Below are 20,703 nucleotides of genomic sequence, written 5' to 3' on the forward strand. Positions count from 1 at the left end.
CCACCCCGAAGGGGCCCCGCGGCCGCCGCGGCCCGACGGCAGCGCGCGCTGCGAGTGCAGCCCGGCCCCGAGCTTGGAGCGCAGGAGCCCGTTCGCCGGCCCCGGAGGCCGTGCAGCGGACCGCGGCGGAGGGGCGCGGGCTGCGCGGAGGAGGCGCGGCGCCGGCCCCATCGGCGCGCCCGGAGGCTTACCTGGGGGCGGTGTAGACCGGCGGTGGCGGCGCAGCGGCGAGGGCGAGGGGCTTCTGCTCGCGGGGCGGACGCGGTGTCGGCGGTGGCAGCGCGGCGCGCCGCCGGGTTTTATAGGGCGCCGCCGCGGCCGCTCGAGCCATAAAAGGCAACTTTCGGAACGGCGCGCGCTGATTGGCCGCGCGCCGCTCACTCACCGGCCTCGCCGCACAGTGCAGCATTTTTTTACCCCCTCTCCCCTCCTTTTGCAAAAAAAAAAAAAAAAAAAAAGGTGGGGGGGAGAGATGGACTGGAGAGAGCGAGAGCGAGATTGAGGAAGAGGAGGAGGGAGAGACTTCTGGCGTTGGCCGCCCTTGGGTGCTGGGCCCGCGGTTCGAGGGTGCGCGCTCGGGGCCGCCGCCCCGCTGGGCAGTGCTCGGTCCGGCCCTGCACCCGGCCTGCCATCTGTCCGAGTCCCCTACCCCGGGATCCTCGGGGTGTGGATGTCACATGAGCAGGGAGCGCCCCTTGGGCCGGGGTCTGCACGGATGCGAGGGTCCTTGGCCGCCCGTGGGTGCATGCTTGAGTTCTTGTGGGGGAAGGGGTGGTCAGGGAGTCAACCCTCGTGCCAACATTGGCTCAACTGCCCGGAAAGCCCGCGGTGGGGGCCTCTGGCTGGGGTGCTCAGCTTGCTAAGTGGGGGGCATTGCTACTCAGAGACTGTGGCTGAGGAGTATGGTGTGGCCTGGAGGAGTCAAAGAGCTTGTAGCCACATAACAGGGGCCTCAGGGCCACCGTCCCCAAGGACAGGGCAGGTCCCGGGGGCCGGTGACTGGAAGATCCCTGTGAAAAGGGCCCCAGGCCTCCCCTGCCTCACACCTGGGGGGAGGTGGGGCTCTGTAGGGCACAGAAGATGTTCCCATGGAGCCAGGCTGCCTCTGGGGGCTGCTTGGTCACACCCAGCAAGGCCAGGCCTGGGCCGGTAGCCGGTGACCCCGGCAGCTGCCAGGCACTGTTGGGCGCAAGCAGACAGAGCTGGTGGCACAGCCCTGGGCCCCCCCCCACCATCATCTGTCCATCATGTATAGCCACAGCTGAACTGCCCTCCTGGCCCATCTGGAGGCTGCCAAGGACTGGGGAAGGACACTCAGTGCACCGGAGATGAGTTAGGGTGAGGGGGTGGGGCAGCAGGGACCGACCGTAACTGAAGTCCAGCTGCCCTCAGAGAAGACCCTGTCCTTGTCACCCTTTCCCACCCTGGGTCTCTCTGCCAAACACTGGGCGAGACCTGGGTGCCCAGGAATGTCCTGGGTGGTTCCCTGCTCCAAGAGCTGCCAGTCTGGCAGGCAGAGCCTGCACCCAGGTGGTGGCTGCTAGGGACCAGGGTGCAGCAGATGGAAGCCCAGGGGCTATGGGACCCCAGACGGGCATCTGGCTCAGCCTAGAGGAGCATGCACCTTCTTAAAGGTGGTGACTTGTCACAGGAAGGCGGGGGGAAGGGCCATCTAGGCAGGTGCCGGCCCCGGCCTGCCCAGGGACAGAGCAGCACACAGTAGGCGCTCACTGAGTGTGTGCTGAAACCAGTCACCCATCAGTCCATATATGGATGTGGGAACTGTGGCCTGAGAAGCTGTAGCTTGGTCCGGCCCACTGTAGGAAGCTGGTGGCAGAGCCCTTTGAAGGTTGCAGACAGAGGCCACAGCCAGGTGGGAAGAGTGACCATCACCCGGCGCACAGCAGGGCCCGCAAACTCAGAGCCACACGCTGGCATTCCCAGAGAACTGCTGCAGCTCCCAGCCCGTCCACCCCCTGCCTCCCGGGGGCCGGACTGCCCCTGTCGCTGCCCTTGTGTCTCTCAGTTGTAGGCGTGTGGCCAGCTGCCTTGGGATTCAGGGGCGGGGGTGGGTGGGGGGCGACCCTTTTTGCTGCCTGTCGTTGACGGCTGCTTCTGGCTGTTCGCTGAGCCTGCTGGAGTGCTGGCAGGCTGGACCAGGGCTGCAGGGCAAGGCATGGGAGGCCCAGGGGTGGCTCCAGGCAGCTCCGTGGGGTGGAGAGCAGGCCTGGTCTCCAAGCAGGACCTGTGCTGCCACCTCGCCTCTTCTCAACCAGGGGCCAGCCAAGGGTCAGGAGCACCAGCCCCACCCCACCTTGGGCTGGAACATTTCTGGCCCTCTGTGTGGCAGCAGCCATTTCCTGGTGCTCTCCTATGCATCCTTCAAGGCCCCTCCCGGAAGGCCCCTCCTTGGGGGAGCCCTTTAGTATCTGCAACACACACCCTCCTGCCACTTAAGCACTGCACTGGCCGGCATTTATAAGTCAGCCTCCCCTGCCAGACTGTGAGCCCTTTGTCACATCCACCTCCTCCCACCGTACCCTCCCAGGGCCCTGCTCTGTTGAATGAATAAGTGATCGCCTGGGTGTTCTCAGCCCTCGGAAAGGACCCTGGGAAGATGGAGGGCGGAGGTGGGGGGTCTGGGCCGCAAGCCTGGGGGAGGGGAGGAGCCGAGGAGAGAAAGCAGGCGGAGGAGGAAAGAGGAAGTGGAGCAGCCCGGGGGCAGGGGGCGGGGCCGCCGGGAGAGGAAGTGAACAGGTTCTGCGCTTGGGAACTTTGCCCTGGAAGGGAGTTTTTGGAGCTGTCAACGGGGCAGCCGCAGCCCGCAGGAGCCCTGAGCCGCTCAGCCAATGAGGCAGCGACCTCACCTGCTTCTCTGGGGCTTTTTCCTCTTGCGGTTCCCCCACCCTGCGAGGCCTCCAGGCCAGGGGACCGTCCATCCCAAAGGACCCCTCTCTCGCCCTCTTCCAGGGCAGCCGCCTGGCCCGGGGTGGTGGGGCCCCACTGCTGCCCTGCCAGGTGGGGACCCCAAACTCCCTTTTTCGGAGGAAGAAACTGAGATGGGGTGGAAGGGGAGGAGACCTCGCCCCCTGGACTGTTAGCTCCAGGAGGGCAAGAGACCCCGACAGGGTCAGGGCTCAGTGAGGGGGACTGAGGGATGAGGGGACGAGACATTCTGGCACACCCACCCCTTGTCTACAGATGAGGACACTGAGGCAGGACTGGAAAAGTACCCAGGGCCCAGAGTCCGATGTGAGAACACTAGGCAAGGGCCCCCCGGAGGCCCCACACTGCCCCTCCCCGGGTAAAGTGTCCCTGGAGTGTCCCCAAGGACTGGGTCCAAAGGCTGGTCCAATTGTTCCAATTGGTCCCACCTCCCTCCCCAGCGCTTATCTCCTGAGGCCCAGAGAGGACAGCCACCAGCCCTTGGTCACACAGCAATGGGTCCTGAGGCCCCAAGCCTGCTCTCTCCTGCCACCTCTTTCCCCGCCCTCCTCTCCTGCTCCCAGGGTGGTCTCCAGAGGAGACTCTGGACCTCAGGATTCCTTTTCCTCAGCCTTCAAGGCTGGCTCTTGGGCTGCCCTCTCCAGGAAGCCTGCCATGACTTCCTCCCCTCCTCTACCACAACTGCAGCATCTCTCCTGCTCGGAGACGAGGAGCAGCCCAGCCAGGATGGCACAGCAAGGGCACAGCCCTGCTGGATCAAACTGCTCCTGCATCCGACACACCAGCACCAACCAGCCAGGCATGCTTCCAGAGCGGACCAGCACCAGGCACTGTTTTGAGCATCACCCTGAATAAAGCAGGTGTGATCCCTTAGGAAGACGTCAGTGCGAGTTCCGACGCCCGCGAAAGGAAGCGGCGGGTTTCTTTGGGAAGAAGGGAGCCCCTTCAGGATAGTCAGGGAAGGCCTCTCTGAGGAGGTGGCCAGCCAGCTGAAGGGAGGCCTGGAGGCAGGAGGGGTGGGTCGGGCCCTCTGTGGTCTCCTGGGCAGCAGCTAGGGCCTCGGTCCCCACCCAGGTCCGGCCTTGAGCCAGAGGCTCTCCCAGCGGCCCTGGGCCTCCCCTGCTGCCGACAGAGTCACCTACCCAGGGGGATCCCAGCCCCGGAGACCCTGGGAACTCCTGACACTTCTCGGGAGAGTTTTTAAAACTCCTTAAAAACTACCGTCTCTCTCCCGTCCCCAGGGCACCCAGAGAAAGGCCGGTGGCCTCCTGGGAAGTTCCCAGTCCAGCTCGTGTCACTGAATTTCTCAGAAACAGAAAATAAGGCTCCCGGGCTTCCCCCTCCACACACATTTCTTCTTACTCCGGACCCTTCCTTCTGCCGGGAGGGCAAGTTGTCCCCATTCTCCAAGCGAGAAACCGAGGCCACCAGACAGACCCCGAGAGCAGAGAGGGAGAGGGTCCCTCAGGGCCTGAAGCCCCTCCCAGGCAGGCTAGGGGTATGGGGGGCTCACAGGCCTGCCCACAGCGGTGGTCCCAGGAGGTTCTTTTTTTTTTTGAGGAAGATTAGCCCTGAGCTAACATCTGCTACCAATCCTCCTCTTTTTGCTGAGGAAGACTGGCCCTGAGTTAACATCTTTGTCCATCTTCCTCTACTTTATATGTGGGACGCCTGCCACAGCATGGCTTGCCATGTGGTGCGTAGGTCCGAACCTGGGATCTGAACCGGCGAACCCCGGGCCACCAAAGTGGAACGTGTGCACTTAACTGCTGCACCACCGGGCCGGCCCCCCAGCCAGGAGGTTCTTGAAGCCCATTCATCACCTGGGCCCTGCCGACTTGCCCGGATTGGGCAGTGACCGGCCCAAAGCCACCTAGAGGTCAAGGCAGCCCTGGGAGGCCGGGCCTCTCCGGTTTCCAGACAAGGGCCCGAGAAGCTGGGCGACATGTTCGACCAAGTGGGGAGGGGTCAGCAGCACCTTCAAGTCCAGGCCAAGTGGGGTTCTGGAGGCTCCTGGCCCAATGCCCTCGGGGAGTGGGGGTATTGGCCAGCATGCCCAGCGGGAAGGGCCCAGAGTCGAGGCTGAAGCCCAGTGGCATGCCCTGCAGACCCTGCACCGTAGGCCTCTGTCCCCAAGCTGTGGAAAAGGGCTGAGGGCATCTGTCACCCAGGGGGCCAGGAGCAGGCAGTGACAGGGGCTCTGAAGTCCCAGGCCCGGGCCGGGCACGGAGGAACATGGTCAGTGTTAGGGTTCAACCCCTTCCTGGCTGGGTGGCCTTCTCCCTGCCACTGGCCTGCCTGGCCCAGGGGCTCAGAAAACCCCGGGACTTGGGGGAGACCCCCTCCGGGAGGGCCGGAGGAAGTGAAAGGGGAAGAAGGGAGGGAGGTGTGGGAAAGCGCAGGTGGGCGGCGGGGCGGCCGCTGACTCAGCGGGCTCACCCACCTCCGGGCACAGCCAGGCTCCCGACCGGCCCAGGAGAGGACAAGGAAAGGCACCGTTCCCGGGGGCCTGCGACACCTCCCAGGGTGATCGCCACACCTCTGCCGGCTAAGCCGGAATCTCCCCATTTCCCAGATGGCCAAACTGAGACCAGTGTGAGCGAGATTTGGCCCTGCAGTTAATCGCACACTATTGCCCGAATGTACCCAAACCTGGGAGTCCAGGGCCTGGCTGTTCTTAGCCCTATGTTCCAGATGGGCAAACTGAGGCTCAGGGCCAGCCCGGGGGTATAGCAGTTAAGTTCATGTGCTCTGCTTCGGGGATGGGGGTCTCTGGTTTGGATCCCAGGCGTGAACCTACACACCGTTCATCGAGCCATGCTGTGGCAGCGTCCCATGTACAAAATAGAGGAAGATGAGCACGGATCTTAGCTCAGGGCCGATCTTCCTCACCAAAAAAAAAGAAGAAGAAGAAGGGGCCGGCCCAGTGGCACAACGGTTAAGTTCGCATGTTCCACTTCGGTGGCCCGGGGTTCGCTGGTTAGGATCCCAGGTGCAGACATGGCACTGCTTGGCAAGCCATGCTGTGGCAGGCATCCCACATATAAAGCAGAGGAAGATGGGCACGGATGTTGGCTCAGGGCCAGTCTTCCTCAGCCAAAAGAGGAGGACTGGCAGTAGTTAGCTCAGGGCTAATCTTCCTCAGAAGAAAAAAAAAAAGCTCAGGGTCAGAGTGGGCAGTGGCAACTCTGGGCTCCACGGCTGCGCTCAGCCACCCTGCCTGGCTGCAGGGTGCACACCGGGCTCCACATGGGGCACTCCTCAGCAGGTGCCGTGCCTCTGGCCGTGGGGGCTGGGGCCCAGCCAAGCAGAAACCTGATCGGCGGTGGCCAGCATCTCCGTGTAACCAGGCCCTCCTCGTCCAGAAATCTCAGCCGCCCGCTGGGCTGGCCAGGAACCTGAGCCGGCCATGGAGCCTGCACATCCTGATGGCTCCCCCAGGCCCAGCCCCATGCCAGCTGCAGGGGACGGGCCGTGAGGGCCACCCACCCCGGCCTGTGCTGTCTGCTGGGGACAGTCCTGACTCCGTGAGGTTGGTCCTGGGAGAGCCCAGAGAAGGCCCCGAACTCATGGGCTCGCATTTGATAGGTCAGGCGGGGAAGGTCACCCTGGTATGGTGGCTTCTGTCGGGGGGCAGGGACAGCAACCAAGGCTGCCCCTCCCCCAAGAAGGGCCCTGCTCCCTCCACTTTCCTGGTCACTAGGGAGTAATTTGGGCTAATTGTCACCCTCACTGTTGAGACCGTGGCATTGGGGGTGACAGTGAGGGGGCCACATAGGTGCGCCTGACGACACGTGTGCACACAACAGTGACCCAGAACTTGTTACGACAAGGTTGGGGGGTCGGTCCTGGCCCAGGGAGCACTTAGCAATAAGCCCACTGTGCGCAGAGCTAGGGGGCCACGTGGTGCCCTCTTAGGGGAGCCAGGGTGAGGAGAGCCCCAGAGCAAGTGGGGTATCCCAGGCAGGAAGGCAGCATCTTCCCCCGGCCGTGAGGCCCCACAGAACGGCCAGCCCAGCATGATGTCTTTGGGGACCCTGGCCTGTCCTGCTCTGAACCGCTTTCAGACTTTGTGTTAAGTAGGATTCAGTTCTGTCACTCACCCACTGAACGTCCTCAGAAAGTGCCTCAGCCACTCTTAGCCCGCCAGGGGTAGCAAGACCATGTGTGGAGGGTGCCATCTGAGTGGGCCTTCTGGGCCTTTTGGGGGCTCGTCACAGACACTCTGGGAGCTGGCCACCTTACCAAAGGGGAAACCAAGGCCCAGAGATGGGCGGAGGCTCACCCAGCATCACACAGCACACGTGGCAAGCCAGAGCCAGGCCTGGAGGGCTGAGGGGTTGCATGATGTGTGCCGCTAGGAGGGCCCGGCTGGTCTGTCCAGGATGGGTGCAGGGCCATGCCCGGGCAGTGAGGGGGACCCTCCTTGCCTCCCCTTCTTGCTCCCGAGGCCCCGCTGCTCCCTCTCTGCGGGCCGAGGGACCCCAGAGTGCAGGGCCCGGGAGGCTCGTTGTGGTTCCTGGCACACAGGAGGCAGCAGGACTGCGGAGGGCTTGTGTCCCTGGGGAGGACACAGCTGAGCCCGCTGTGTGTCAGTGGTCTTGTGCAAAGGGTTCGCCTGCGCCACAGAGCTGTAGGGAGAGGACAGGAGAGTGGACAGCAATGCTCAGGCGGGGCCTGCCCAGAGCAGGCACAGGGCAGCTGCACGCTGGTGACCTCTGGCCCTGTCTCTGTGACATGAAGGCCGTGATACCTCCTCTCCATTCCAGGCTTGCTGGCTGGGGCTACAGCAGGGGAGGGGCTCTGACAGAGGACAGGAGGGGGGCCGGCCCGGTGGTGCAGCGGTTAAGTGCGCATGTTCTGCTTTGGTGGCCTGGGGTTCGCTGGTTCGGATCCCAGGTGCAGACATGGCACCACTTGGCACGCCATGCTGTGGCAGGCGTCCCACATATAAAGTAGAGGAAGATGGGCATGGATGTTAGCTCAGGGCCAGTCTTCCTCAGCAAAAAAGAGGAGGATTGGCAGCAGATGTTAGCTCAGGGCTAATCTTCCTCAAAAAAAAAAAAGAAAAGAGGACAGAAGGGTGCTCACTGGGGAGGGGGAGGAGGGAAGTGTTGGGGGGGTGTGTGTGTGAGCCCACAAGACAAATCATGGCCTCTCATCAGTCCCCATGCCTGTCACTCACAGCGCAGGGCCCGAGAGGGGCGGGTGGTGAGAGGGAGGGAGCCCATGGCTGCCCCATTCTCCTTCACATCCTTCTGCCTTGTTTTTCCACCAGAGAATGCTGGCAGAGTATTTGGGCAAGACGGAGAGGACTGGGGCGGCGGGGGGGCGACAACAGACTCGAACGGGCACTTTAAATCCGGGCGCTGCAGGTTGAAACCACACTGAGAATCCACCCAGATGGACGAAATGAGAAAGACCCACAGGACCAAGTGGCACTGACAATGCGGAGCCACCCCACCAGACCTTGCATCCGCTGGTGGCAGAACGCAGAGTTCCACGACCACTTTGGAAAACTTTTCAAAATATTTTTTTTTTTTGGAGGAAGATTAGCCCTGAGCTAACATCTGCTGCCAATCCTCCTCTATTTGCTGAGGAAGACTGGCCCTGAGCTAACATCCATGCCCATCTTCCTCTATTTTCTATGTGGGACGCCTGCCACAGCATGGCTTGATGAGCGGTGCCATGTCCACACCCGGGATCGAACCGGCGAACCCTGGGCCACCGAAGCAGAACGTGCACCCTTAACTGCTGCGCCACTGGGCCGGGCCCCTCAAAATATTCTTAAAACGTGACCCAGTGTTTCCACTCCTAGGTGTTTATCCAAGAAAAAAATGACGCCATGTGTCCACCAAGAACCCTGGACGAGAATGTTCACAGACACCCGTCTATAATATATATTTGTGTCACATGCATTCGTCATACCCCCGACTCAAAATCCCCCAAATGCGCATCCACAGCAGGATGGACACACGAGTTGTGGTGCGTGCAGACGATGGAATAAATTGACAGGGGCCACCTCGTGAACGTAACGTGGAGCAAAAGAGGCCAGGCAGGGAAGAGCAGCTTCTGTGAGTCTGAGTTCCTAGAGTTCAGGGACGAGGGAGTGAGTTTGCTGTGGCCTCAGGAGAGGGGCGCCCTTTGGGGAGCAGCGGCTGCCAAGGGCAGGAGGGAGGTTTCTGGGAGCTGGAAATGTCTCTTGATCTGGGTCCTGGTTACACGCGAGTGTTCAGTTTGTGTAGCTGCACACTAAGGGTGTGTGCACTTTCCTGAGACGGCAGCTAGTTTGGGGGTGTGGCCCCCACCGCCAGCCTCACCTCCCACTCTAGACACGCTGGCCTCTGGTCCTTAGAGCATCACACTCCTGCCTGCCTCAGGGCCTTTGCACTTGCTGTTCTCTCAGTCTGTAATGGATCCTCCCCCGACACACACATCTTTTTTGCCTGTTTTAAGTTCTGCTCATCCTTCAGGGCTCCATCTACACATCACCTCCAGGAAGCTCTCCCTGATTCCTAGGCAAGGGCTCCTGCACCTCTTTGTCCTGCTCCTCGCAGTTGATAATTAGATGTGTCTGTGTGCTTACAGGCTGCTCTCCCTCACGGCTCCACAGGCGGGGACCACATCTGGTTTGGTCACTGCGGATCCCCAGATTAGGGAAGATTTCAGCTTCCAGCTGCAAAGGGAAGGAAGGAAGGAAGGCTGGTTGGAAGGAAAGGAGGAAGGAGGGCCCGGTCCTCTATGGGAAGGGACAGAGGCAGCAGGATGGGATGCGTTGTCTCTCGAGGGCGTGAGCATCCTGTCCCAGGAGGGTGTGGGCACATCTCTGGCAGGAATGGTGTCCCAGGACTGCCAAAGCCGGTGAGGAATAGACCTGGGGAGGGAAGGGGCTGGGCCAGCTGGCTCAGAGCTCACACCTTACAGCGGATGTCGGCTTTGGCTTGGCGGGAGGGGTGTAGGGGAGGCTGGGTGTCACAGGAAGTCCTTGGGTCTCTGGGCTGCAGCTGACTCACCAGTCTGATAACACTCACGGGTCAGATTCCAGGCTCCTTCTCCAGAGGCCCCCAGGGGAAGCAACTGTCTGACATCCTGAATATGCGAGGGGCTGGCCTGGTGGAGGAGGCAGCAACCCAGCCTGGGGGTCTGGCAAGGCTTTCCAGAGGAGGGGTCTTTTTGGCTGGGCCTTGAAGTTTGAATAGGAGTCCACCAAGGAGACAATTTAGGGAGGGCTTGACAGAAGGGTGTGCTAGGGGGAACTGCAAACATCTGATGTGGCTGGGCGCTTGGGGAATTGAGTCTGGAAAGATCTCGGTGGGGAGATCTGGGCTCAACACCAATTCCATTCTGGCCAACACCCTGTAAAGTAAATGGAGGCCTCAACTGGGAAAGAGCCCAACTGGGTGAGGGGGTGGGGGTGGGCAGGGGGTTGGGGGCACCCTCTTAGCACTGCCTACCTTTCTGTCTGTGCTCCCTCCCAGGACACAGCTTGGGGACAGGAGATCAGAGGGGGGCCTTGAGTCCTTCCCCCTCGGGGGGAATGTACTGGGCCCTGGGTTCAGGGCCCGTTGTACAGATGGGGAGACTGAGGTGGGCGTGGACAGGGCCTGGGCTCGCCCACCCGGGTTCAGCTTGCATTCTGGAGCCCAGAAGGACAAGGGACAGGCAGCTGCAGACCCGCGTTTCCTGGGCCAGCCTCTGGGGCCCAGCATGGGGGCTGCCAAAGAAGCTGTGGGAAACCAGGAGCTGCAACTCCGAACCAGGCTTCCCGCTTGGCAGCTGCAGGACCTCTGTGCTCTCTTCCCCCAAAGCTGGTGAGGTGCCCCTTCCTCCCCTCGTCAGCCTCAGCCCTGCCCCAGAGAGGGAAAGCGAGCTGGAGGGTCACCCAGCGTTGAAACTCAGCCAGGAGGTGGGCGAGTGCTTCGTCAGTCTGGAGATTAGCTGGCACCCACAATGCCCGGGGCAGGTGTGTCCTCAGAGGAGGACAGTGTAGGGCTGGGTGCAGGCTCTGGAGCTGGGACTTTGTCCTGTGAGGGTGACGGGTAGCCATAGAGGGTGTCGGAGCAGGTGAGGGGCAGGGCCAAGGCTGATGCTTCAGCAGATGGCCCTGTATTACGAAAGGGCCCAGGAGGCTCCGAAAAGAACTGTAGCCTCAGATTTCCTTGGCCTCTGGCCAAGGAGGCATTTGTATTAGAAATACTAGAATTAAAAGGATTATTATAATAATAGTAAGGAGAATAACGCCCTATACCCCTGCTTGTGATGGTCCTTCCCCTTTCTGATGCTCTATACTTTGATTGTTACCATGGCAACCAGGAGAGGTAGACAGGACGTGTTAGCTACACGGCTTTATAGTTGTGGGGACCAAGGCCAACAGTCGAGGCGGGGGACCTGCACAGGGCTGGGCTCACCTGGACAAGTGCTCACCTGGATGAGGTGAGGTGGGGAGCGCCCAGCTGGGACTGACTGTCCTGTCCTGGCCAGATGCCCTTCCAGGCCCTGTCCTGCTCACTCCGGTGTCACTTGCCCCATGAGTCAGGGTTGATAGTTCCCCCAATCACAAGTGAGGCTCAGAGAGGGGAGGGGACAGCCCGAGGTCACACAGGACTAGGGGAAGATGGTGAGATGGGGCGACGTCTGCCATGTCTGTGACCCTGGGCAAGTCACTTTACCTGGGCCTTGATGTTCTCATGTGTTAAAAGGAGGGTCAAACTGCTGGGGGCTACAGGAGGATGAAACCAGAGTGTGTGCTGAGGGGTCAGAAAAGTGCCGCACGGGGCTGCTGGGCTGGAAGCTGTTCCCTAGTGCTCTGTTCCCAGGGAAGAAGTGGGGAGGGGCCGGCCCAGTGGCGCAGTGGTTAAGTTTGCACGTTCCGATTGGGCGGCCCGGGGTTCACCGGTTCGGATCCCGGGTGTGGACATGGCACCGCTTGACAAGCCATGCTGTGGCAGGCGTCCCACATATAAAGTAGAGGAAGATGGGCATGGATGTTAGCTCAGGGCCAGTCTTCCTCAGCAAAAAAAAAAGAGGAGGATTGGCAGCAGATGTTAGCTCAGGGCTAATCTTCCTCAAAAAAAAAAAAAAGTGGGGAGGAGTGGTCTCTCTGTGGCTCCTGCCTTGGCTGGCTTTGGTGGAGGGTGGGGGAGGGCGTAGGGAGGAGGAGAGCGTTCATGGATCAGCAGATGAGCTGAGCTTCCTGGCCAAGCCCTAGCCCACTCCCAAGGCCCCCCAAGTCACCCTTCCCCAGGGCAAAGGGCAAGGGCTGGAGTTTGCCTCTCCCTGTCATCCTGGGGCCACTTATAGGCATTATCTAGGCCTAATCAGGACAGCTACCTTTCCCCAGGGTGCACTGGGTGTGGTGCTAGCCTTCCAGCTCAGCGATCTGAAGGTATGCCCCTCCCTGCCCCCACCCTCCCACTAAGCCACCGTCCCAGGCCTGGGGGCAGGGGGCGGCCAGCCCTTACAGTCCAAAAACAGAGGCCTAGAGACCTTCAGTAGCACCTCTGTGAGGAAGGGCTGGGTCAGACTCATGGCCGGGTCCTGCTGACCCCCGGAGGATGGGGGTGACTGAGCAGGTGACAGGTGCCCTTGCAGAAGAGCTGGACCACAGCCCTCAGGCCCTGCCGATCAGCTCCTCAGGCCTGGCAACTCTCTTCAGGGCCTGCGAGGTTCTGGGGGGGCTTGGGAGGAACACAGCCTGTCACAGGCCATTCAGGGGGCCCTCCGTTGGGAATACCTGGGACAACTTAATGGAGCCCAGTGGCCTCAGACTGGACTCCCAGGGCCCCCTGTGGACTCTGGACCTCGGGGTGGGCTGGGACACTGGGGTCTCAGAATCGCACAGCCCATCCCAGCTCTCCTCTCACCGAGTGGCCAGGGCTGGAGGTGCTGAAAGTTGAGGGGGAAGGGGTCCAGGCCCAGGCACCGGGGTGCAGGACAGAGGCCCCCACTCTCCCAGATTGGGGGGATGGGGGTGTCTAGGTCTGAGCTCATCAGAGGGCGGGGGGGGGGGGGGGGGGGGCCTCCTAGGGATATAACTGCCTGGGGCCCCAGGGCGATGGTCAGACCCGCTCCCCGCGGCCCTTCCAGCCCGGGTGCGGCCCTCGGGCGGGCGCGGGGGACATTATCTCGCTCACGTGGCCGGCGGCCTCGGCGCCTCCCGCATCCAGGGCCGGGCGCGGGCCGGGAGATAAGGTGGCCGCCCGCCCCGAGCGTGTCCAGCGCGCCAGGCTCCCGCGGGCCCGGGCCGCACCCCGCCCCTCGGGCCGGCCGGCCCACTTGGCCCCACTTCCTCTCCATAAAAGGCGAGGTTTGGGAGCGCCCGCCCGCCGGGGAGGGGGCGTCGGCGCGGGGGTTGCCCGGATCGCTGCCTCGGGCCCGGGTGGGGACGGGGGCTCAGCGCAGCGCCGGCTCTCTGCAAATTCCTCCCTCGCCCGCCCCGCTCCGTCCCCCCGACCGCCCCCCCCACCGTCCCCCCCCCCCCCCCCCCCCCCCCCGCCCCCCGCCCCCCCCCCCCCCCCCCCCCCGCGGCTCCAGGAGACCCCGTGCGCCACGCGCTCGGTGCCTCTTTCGCGTTTGACCCTGACAGGGCCCAAGGCAGCGTGGCAGGGCTGGGGGCTGCGGGGCTGGGCGCTGAAGGACATCGGGAAAATGCAAACGTGCCACGAGGGTCCCCTTGCAACTCAGCGCCGAACAGATGCACAGGAACTCTCCTTGGTGTGCGGTGCTCGTGCATTTTCATACCTCCAGGGACTGGGGAACCTGCTCCCAGACACACTTAATTAGGCCCAGCACTGCCGCTTAGCTCGCGTGTGACCTTGGGTACGTTACTTTTGCTCACGGCCTCAGTTTCCCCGTCTGTTAACGGGGAAGACGATTTTCATCTGAATTTGTGTAAATGTAAAGTACTACGCCCAGCCGGGCCGGTTAGAGGGAGGGAATGGGGAGGGGCGCAGCGGCTGCCCTCCCTCCCGGGAGAGCCCGCATCCGGGCTGAGCTGGGCCCGACCCCGCCCGCCCTGCAGGACTGCTGCGAGGAAGAGAAAGGTGGAGGCAAACAGTGGGTGCTCAATAAATGCAGCCCCGCCGCTCCCTCCCCACCCCTAGAGAGTGTGAGTCATCTCTGGCCCGGCCCTGAGCTGGGAAGCAGGCTTCTGGGTGTCTTCTGGCTCCACCCCGCCGTGCTATGTGACCTTGGCAGGTCTCCGCCCCTCTCCGGGCCTAGTGTCCCTCCGTGTCAATTCAGGGCAGGGTGGGGAGTGAGGGGCCCGTGGGGAGCGTCCCCTCCCAGCCCCCGGCCCGCCGTCCCCGTCGCCCCTCGGCCGGGTGGGTCCCGGGCAGGCCACGTCCGCTGCCCGCGAGTCCGCCTTAAAAGGCAAACGGCGGCGGGGCGCGCAGCGCACTGACTCATCCGGCCCGCGGGCCGCGGCGCGCAGCTTCCTCCCCGAACTTCCCGTCTTCCGGGGGGGGGGGGCCGAGCAGGGGGCTGCGGGGTGGCGGGGCCTTTCGAAACGCCCCGGCCTCTCCCGAGGGCCGGCAGGGGCTGCGACCCGGAGCTTGGGGCATCCCCGCGGAGGCTGGGAGGTGGGGGTCCCGGGCAGGGGACATCCCCGCGGAGGCTGGGGGGCATGGCCTGGAGGGGGATCCCGGGCTAGGCGCGCCCCCGCGGAGGCTGGGAGGTGGGGGGTCCCGGGGAGAGGACGTCCCCGCGGAGGCTGGGGGCTTGGCGGGGTGGGAGAGGCAGGATCCCGGGCTGGGGACCCGCAGCTGATGCCCCGCCCCCCGGAGTCGGCCCGCGGCACTTTAACCTTTGACCCCGGCGCTGCCAGACGGCCGGCGCCGGCGCGGGCGGGGAGGGGTGAGCTCCCGGCCGACGGGCATCTGGGCCTCGAGGGCGGCCTCCAGAAGATGCCGAGAAGGAGGCCTCGGTGGCCGCCCAGATAAATCTCAGCGAGGTCCCCTGGGGAGACAAGTGCCCTGCGGCCAGGTCCGATCTGTCAAATGTAAGAGCGCGCGGTGGAGCCCCCATACTTGTCGGCAGGGCCAGGGTGGGGTGGAGGCCTGCACAGCGGCGGGAGGGGGCGCCCGGGATGCGAACACCCTCCCCCAGTCTGGTGCAGGGGCCCCTTCGAGGCAGCCGTGAGGATGGTAGTTATCTGGAGGGGGCAGTAATGGGGGGGGTGGGGAGCCCTCCTGCAAATGTTCTGTGTGCTAATTAGGGTGGTGGCCCCTTGGCTGTGCGCTCAGGATGGAGCGGTACACTCCAGGTTGGTGACCTCGGCTGTAGGTAAATTGTACCCAAATACAGAAATACAGAGTTGTAAAAAAAAAAAAAAAAGAAGAAGAACAGAACGGGCGCCCAGGACACTCCCATCGGTCGATTGTCTAAGGACTTCCCTGTCAGTGGAAAGGCCTGGAAACACCACCGGTGGGAAGAGGCCAAGCAGGTCCCTCTTGGAGGTGGGAGGGGCACAGGGAGAAGTGGGAAGGGTGAGGTCCACTGAGTCTAACAGCATGTATTTCTTTGGGAAAACAGAGCTGAACAAAATATGGTGAAGTAATCATTGGGTCTGGGGGTGCGTTGTCTTCCTCCCTGATCTTTTCTGTATGGTTGAAGTAGTTCACACTTCTCAAAAAGGAGGGGGGGAAAGCACAAGAGCCGAGAGCTGGACATGGCGGCCAACCTCTTTGACCCTCGGTTTCTTCTTCTGTACAGTGGGCCAATCAATAATCCCTTTGGGGCAAGTTTGTTAGAATTGTATGAGATGGTGCCTGCAAAGTGCCAAGCATGTGCCCCAGGCACACAGTAGGTGCTCTAAAAAGGGGTCTGGTGTGGGGCTCCCCTTTTCCTCAGCTCCGCTGGGAGAAGGGAGGACTTGCGGCGACGGCTCCCTTAGGCCAATGGCCTTGCGTGGCCTTGCTGGGATGGCTTGAGTTTCTGACAAATGGGGCCAGCCAACCCCCTGCCCCTGCCTGTCCTGTCCTGTCCGGACTGTCCTGTCCCCGGGGCCAGGGTCACTCCAGGTGAGGAGGCTCAGGGCTAGCATAGCCAGCAGGACACAGGCCGGCAGGTCACCTGGCCTCAGATTCCAGGTGGCCGGATGCTTGGGCAGCTTCTGTGGGCAGAGAGGACACCCTGGGGTGGCGGGTGCCAGCTGGTCAGGCCTAGAGCCCTGCCCCCGGAGCACTGTTGGGGGAGGAAGGCCCAGAGAGCCTCAGGGGGGCTGTGGGCATCGTGACCAGCAGGAAGGAAGGAAGGAGGGTGGGTTAAGAAAGGGCATCTGGGAAAGGAGAGGGAAGAGAAAGAGAAAGCAAAGGAGAGTAGGCAGCCTTCCCTCCTGTTCACGAGCCCCGCTGTGTGGGCACCGTCCCCCCCTCCGTGGCCCTGATGGGGAATGAGGACCCCCAGCTGCAGCGAGGTTAAGCGGTTAGGCCAAGGTGACCCAGCTTTGAGGGGCAGGGGCAGGGGGAGGGAGGGGGGGAGCAAGAGAGAGATTGACAGGCATGGGGGGGCCAACAGAGCATTCAGTAGGGGGCATGAAGCAGCCCAAGTGAAGGGGAGCCGAGGGAGTAAGGAAGGAGGGGTGGGGCCCAGAGTAGGGCGGGGTGCCGAGAGCAGCAAGGGACAGATGGCTGGGGCAGGACCAGCTGCACGGGGCTCCTCTCGGGTGCCCTCTAGTGAAGACATTCTTGTCCCTGGCAAAATGCATCAGGGGCTGGCTGGATTCTCCCTGTGCGGCCCAGCCCATTGTCGGCGCCCCGATGCATGGCACCCACCTCCCTCACCTCCCACGTCCCATGCGAATGACCACACTGCAGACCTGGGCGCCCTGTGTCCAGACATCCAGGCGGATGCAGGTGGAGCCGAGAATCCGGGTGGAAGATGATGCTGTAACACCCTCACCTGAAGGGACCCTCTTGTGGGCTCCAGCCCCCCCCACCCCTAGTGGCCTTCAACCAGAGTCAGAGCTCAGCATGCCCCAGGGGTCAGAGGTCAAGATTGACCCTGGAGGAAATGGCTTATATTCCAACAGCAAGACAACTGTTGCTGATTTCCCTCAGCAGGAAGCTAGGGGCCCTAACTGGAGACGGGCGCTGGGGCTGCCACGGTGCCACTGGATTGGGCTGGGTTTGTGGGCATGAGCGTGCATCCCCGAGAGTCAGAATGTCATGTGTCAGCCGGTGCAGCTGGTTTGGTCTGTTGTCGGAGGTCTCAACCCATCGGTGGCCTCCATGCAGTGAGGCAGGCGTGGCAGAACTTCCCCGGCGTCTCTGGAGGAAGAATCTGAAGGGAGCGATTTCTCATGCGATGCTCCGCTGCCATGGGTCCCTCATCTCAGCGGCCTGATGCCACCCCGGATGGCAGAGGCTGAGCGGCAACCCTTTCGGCCCTAGAGACAAGGTGGGCAAATTCTACAGAGGTGGAGCTGTTTCCGCTAAGTTCTGACCTGCAGGAATTTTTGATGGAGGCTAATTGATCGTGGTGGTCTTAGGAGAGAAGAGAATAGGTGGGCCACACACTGATGTACCCTTGAGCTATAAGATTGGAAAATTCAAGGTCTGATGGGCAGAAACCTGACTGGAGTCCCCATAACTAGAGTTCCTAGGCTGGAGATACGCTACTTATTTAATGCATTAATAAAGAAATGCAGGGGGCCAGCTGGGTGGTACAGCTGTTAAGTGTGGACGTTCTGCTTTGGCGGGCCCAGGGTTCCCCAGTTTGGATCCCGGGTGCGGACATGGCACCGCTTTGCAAGCAAGCCATGCTGTAGCAGGCGTCCCACATATAAAATAGAGGAAGATGGGCACGGATGTTAGCTCAGGGCCAGTCTTCCTCTGCAGAAAAAAAAAATAAAAGAGGATTGGCAGATGTCAGGTAAGGGGTAGTCTTCCTCAATAAAATAAAATAAAATAAAAAATAGAGAAATGCATGTGTTTGTTACCGTATCACACGTTTGTTCTTTCAACTTGTTGACAACTGTGATCAATATAATTAGTCTCCTTTGTAATTCTATGCATTTTATTTTACATTTTTACCAGCGAGATTCTGACCACGCGTCTGTTGATGGATGAATGGGTAAAAAAAATGTGCTTCACAGGTACCGGAAGTAGGGTTTGCCTTTAAAAGGAAGGGAATTCTGACGCGTGCTAGGAGGTGGATGAACTTGGGGGACATTGTGCTGAGTCCACAAGCCAGTCACAAAAGGACAAATACTGTAGGATTGCACTTTCATGTGATATCGAAAGTAGATTCATAGAAACAGAAAGTCCAAGGGTGGTGGTTACCAGGGGCCGGGGGAGGGTGAAAAGGGGAATTTAATGGGTGTAGAGTTTCCGATTTGCAAGATGAAAAAGTTCTGGGCAGCAGTTTCGCAACAGTGCGAACGCACTTAACACCGCTGAACGGTACGCTTAAAATGGGTGAAGATGGCCAATTTTATGTGATGTGTATTTTACCACAATTTAAGACATACAGGATGCAACAAACACACAACTTAAGGCTTAAATTTTTTAAAAAGCATGATTCCGGGGTGGGGGGCGGGACGGGGGTCCCTGTATCCTCGGATGCCAGACGCGTCCACACCGGTCCACGGCACCCGACAGGTTAATTGCCCCGCCGCCTCCCATTGGCCGAGCCTGGCAGGAATGCTGGGGCGACCGGGGATTCTGGGAGTTGTAGTTTGCAGCCCTCAGCCGGAGCCTCGCCCAAAAGGGTGGGCTTGGGGCTGGGAGACAATAGCTGCGAAACCGACATCCGGGCGGCTGGGGAGCTCGCGGGATGCACGCTCGGCGCGCCTGTCCCCACGCTGCCCACGGGCGGCCTCGCGCACGGTCACACGGACCGGCGCACACACCTGTCTGCTTGCACCATGCAGCACGTGGCGCTCCCCGTATGCAGTCTGCACCGGCACATCTCTGCCAATCTAAGTGCCCATCCGAGTGTCTGCGGGTCAGGCTCGCAGATGACCCCTCGCTCTTCCCTGACACACCCCCTCCGGAGCACAGGCCTTGGCAGTGGCCGTGGGGAAGATGCACAGACGACAGGTGCCCCGGGGGAAGAGTGTGCAAGGCAGAGGGCATAGTTAGTGCAAAGGCCCTGAGGGGGGAGCCTGCGTGACCACTGGGGTGGCTGCGGGAGAACGGCAGAGGATGCGGTGGGTTGGCCTCGGTGGCCACGAAGACGCGTTTAGACAAGGCAGTGGCCGGTCTCCCAGGTGAGCGCTGGGCCGCTGCCTGGTGAATTGAATGACTTATTGTTCTCACAGTGGTTGCAGCTGCCGCCTCGGAAGTGACTCAGCGGAATTCCTGGGAGCTGGGAGTGGGTGGGAGGGATGCTCCAAACGGACTGGGGAGGGGGCGCTGCGCGGGCAACGCCCCCACCCCTTTGCTGGAACTGACCGCGGGGCACACCCACCCTCGAGTTCTCCACCCCACCCCCTCCTGGCCGGAGCAGGCACCTGCAGGGGGTGAGTGGCGGGGGGTTGCTGCCGGAGGATTTATTGGGGAGCGGGGCTGGCTCTGTTTTCAATCCCAGGACCCAGGACTTAGTCGGGGGGCTGGGCCAGCAGAGTTCGCCCCCTCTGGACTCCCTGAATGACCCAGCCGGGTCAGGCCCTCTCCCAGACTAACTGCCTTCCTCTAAATAAAGGGACTCATTCAATAAGCAGGGCTTCAAGGATGATCATAAACTCCTTGGTGGCAGACTGGGCATTTGGCGGGGGAGGGGTGCGGGAGCAACGCCCCAACCCCCACCCCCCGCCCCAGGCTGGGGCAGGCTTGAATGAACGTCTGAGCCCTGGACCAGGGCAGTGGCGCCAATATTCCAAGAATAGAGCCTCCGTTTTCCAATGCATAAAATGGGTATAAAGACCCCAAGAAGGGAGACTTGCTGGTGCTGTGTGCAGAATTCACCTAATTCAGGGCGACACCAGGCTCGGGCCCCTGCACCCCGGGGGGCTGGACTGAGAATGAATGTGTCCTGCATGGCCCAGCTCCAGCCTGCCTCCTTAGGGAAGCCGTGCACGACCACCAAGACAAAAGCTACTGCCTGTTCCCTCCTCCGGGCGGGAGAGGGAAGGACCCCACCCAGGACTGCGCAGCCCCGGGAGACTCCGCTCCGCCTCCCACCGCCCGATTGGGCTGCGGGGCTCCTGGCGGCCGCCAGGTGGTGCTGGACACGCGCCTGCCGCGCGGAGCGGGCTGGGCTCCCTGGTCCTGGCCCGGGGCCCCCACCCCCCACCCGAAGCCCACCCCAGACCCATTTAGAAGCCCCTTGCCTCCCCCACCCCCAAAAAAGGTACTGGGTTCCAAGAAGGCAAAATAAGAATCAATACAAATTTAATTAATAACCAGCAATCGTTATACATTTATATGGTCAAGTTACAGCTGGGCTACCCTCATAGGCCGAGAGGGGCCACAGCATCCCTCCGAGTTAGGGGTCCACAGCAGGGGTCCGAGAGCCCCGTCCTGACTGGGTTGGAGGGAAGAGAACTGGATGGGGTGCTTCTCAGAGCGGGGAGGTCTCAGTGGGACCTTGAAAGGTGGGCAGAATTGGGAGGGGAGGGAGTATCTAGGCTGGGAGGTGGGACTGGTCCCAATGAGTGCATAGCAGGAGTACATCCTGGTGAGTAAGAGGGTGGAGTTTGGCAAGTGGCATAGACATAGACAGGCGTGCAGTGACAAATACCGTGGGCTGTGCCCAGCCTGGGGATACAGCGGTCCTGCCTGTTTTCTCCCAACCTAACATCATCCATAGCTCCCC

At 61.7% G+C, this 20,703-nt stretch overlaps 1 protein-coding gene across 1 annotated transcript in view; it reads right to left on the bottom strand.

The window, feature by feature from the left end:
- Positions 1–309, bottom strand: part of ACTB (actin beta) — a 3,302-nt gene extending 2,993 nt beyond the window's left edge. The window contains exon 1 of the mRNA XM_046666731.1: positions 192–309. The gene's annotated coding sequence lies outside the window, so the exon portion shown is untranslated. The remainder of the gene's footprint in view (positions 1–191) is intronic.
- Between the last annotated feature and the right edge of the window lie 20,394 nt (positions 310–20,703).

Source organism: Equus quagga, chromosome 7 (genome assembly GCF_021613505.1).
Source record: "Equus quagga isolate Etosha38 chromosome 7, UCLA_HA_Equagga_1.0, whole genome shotgun sequence".
In the NCBI taxonomy this organism is placed as follows: Eukaryota; Metazoa; Chordata; class Mammalia; order Perissodactyla; family Equidae; genus Equus; species Equus quagga.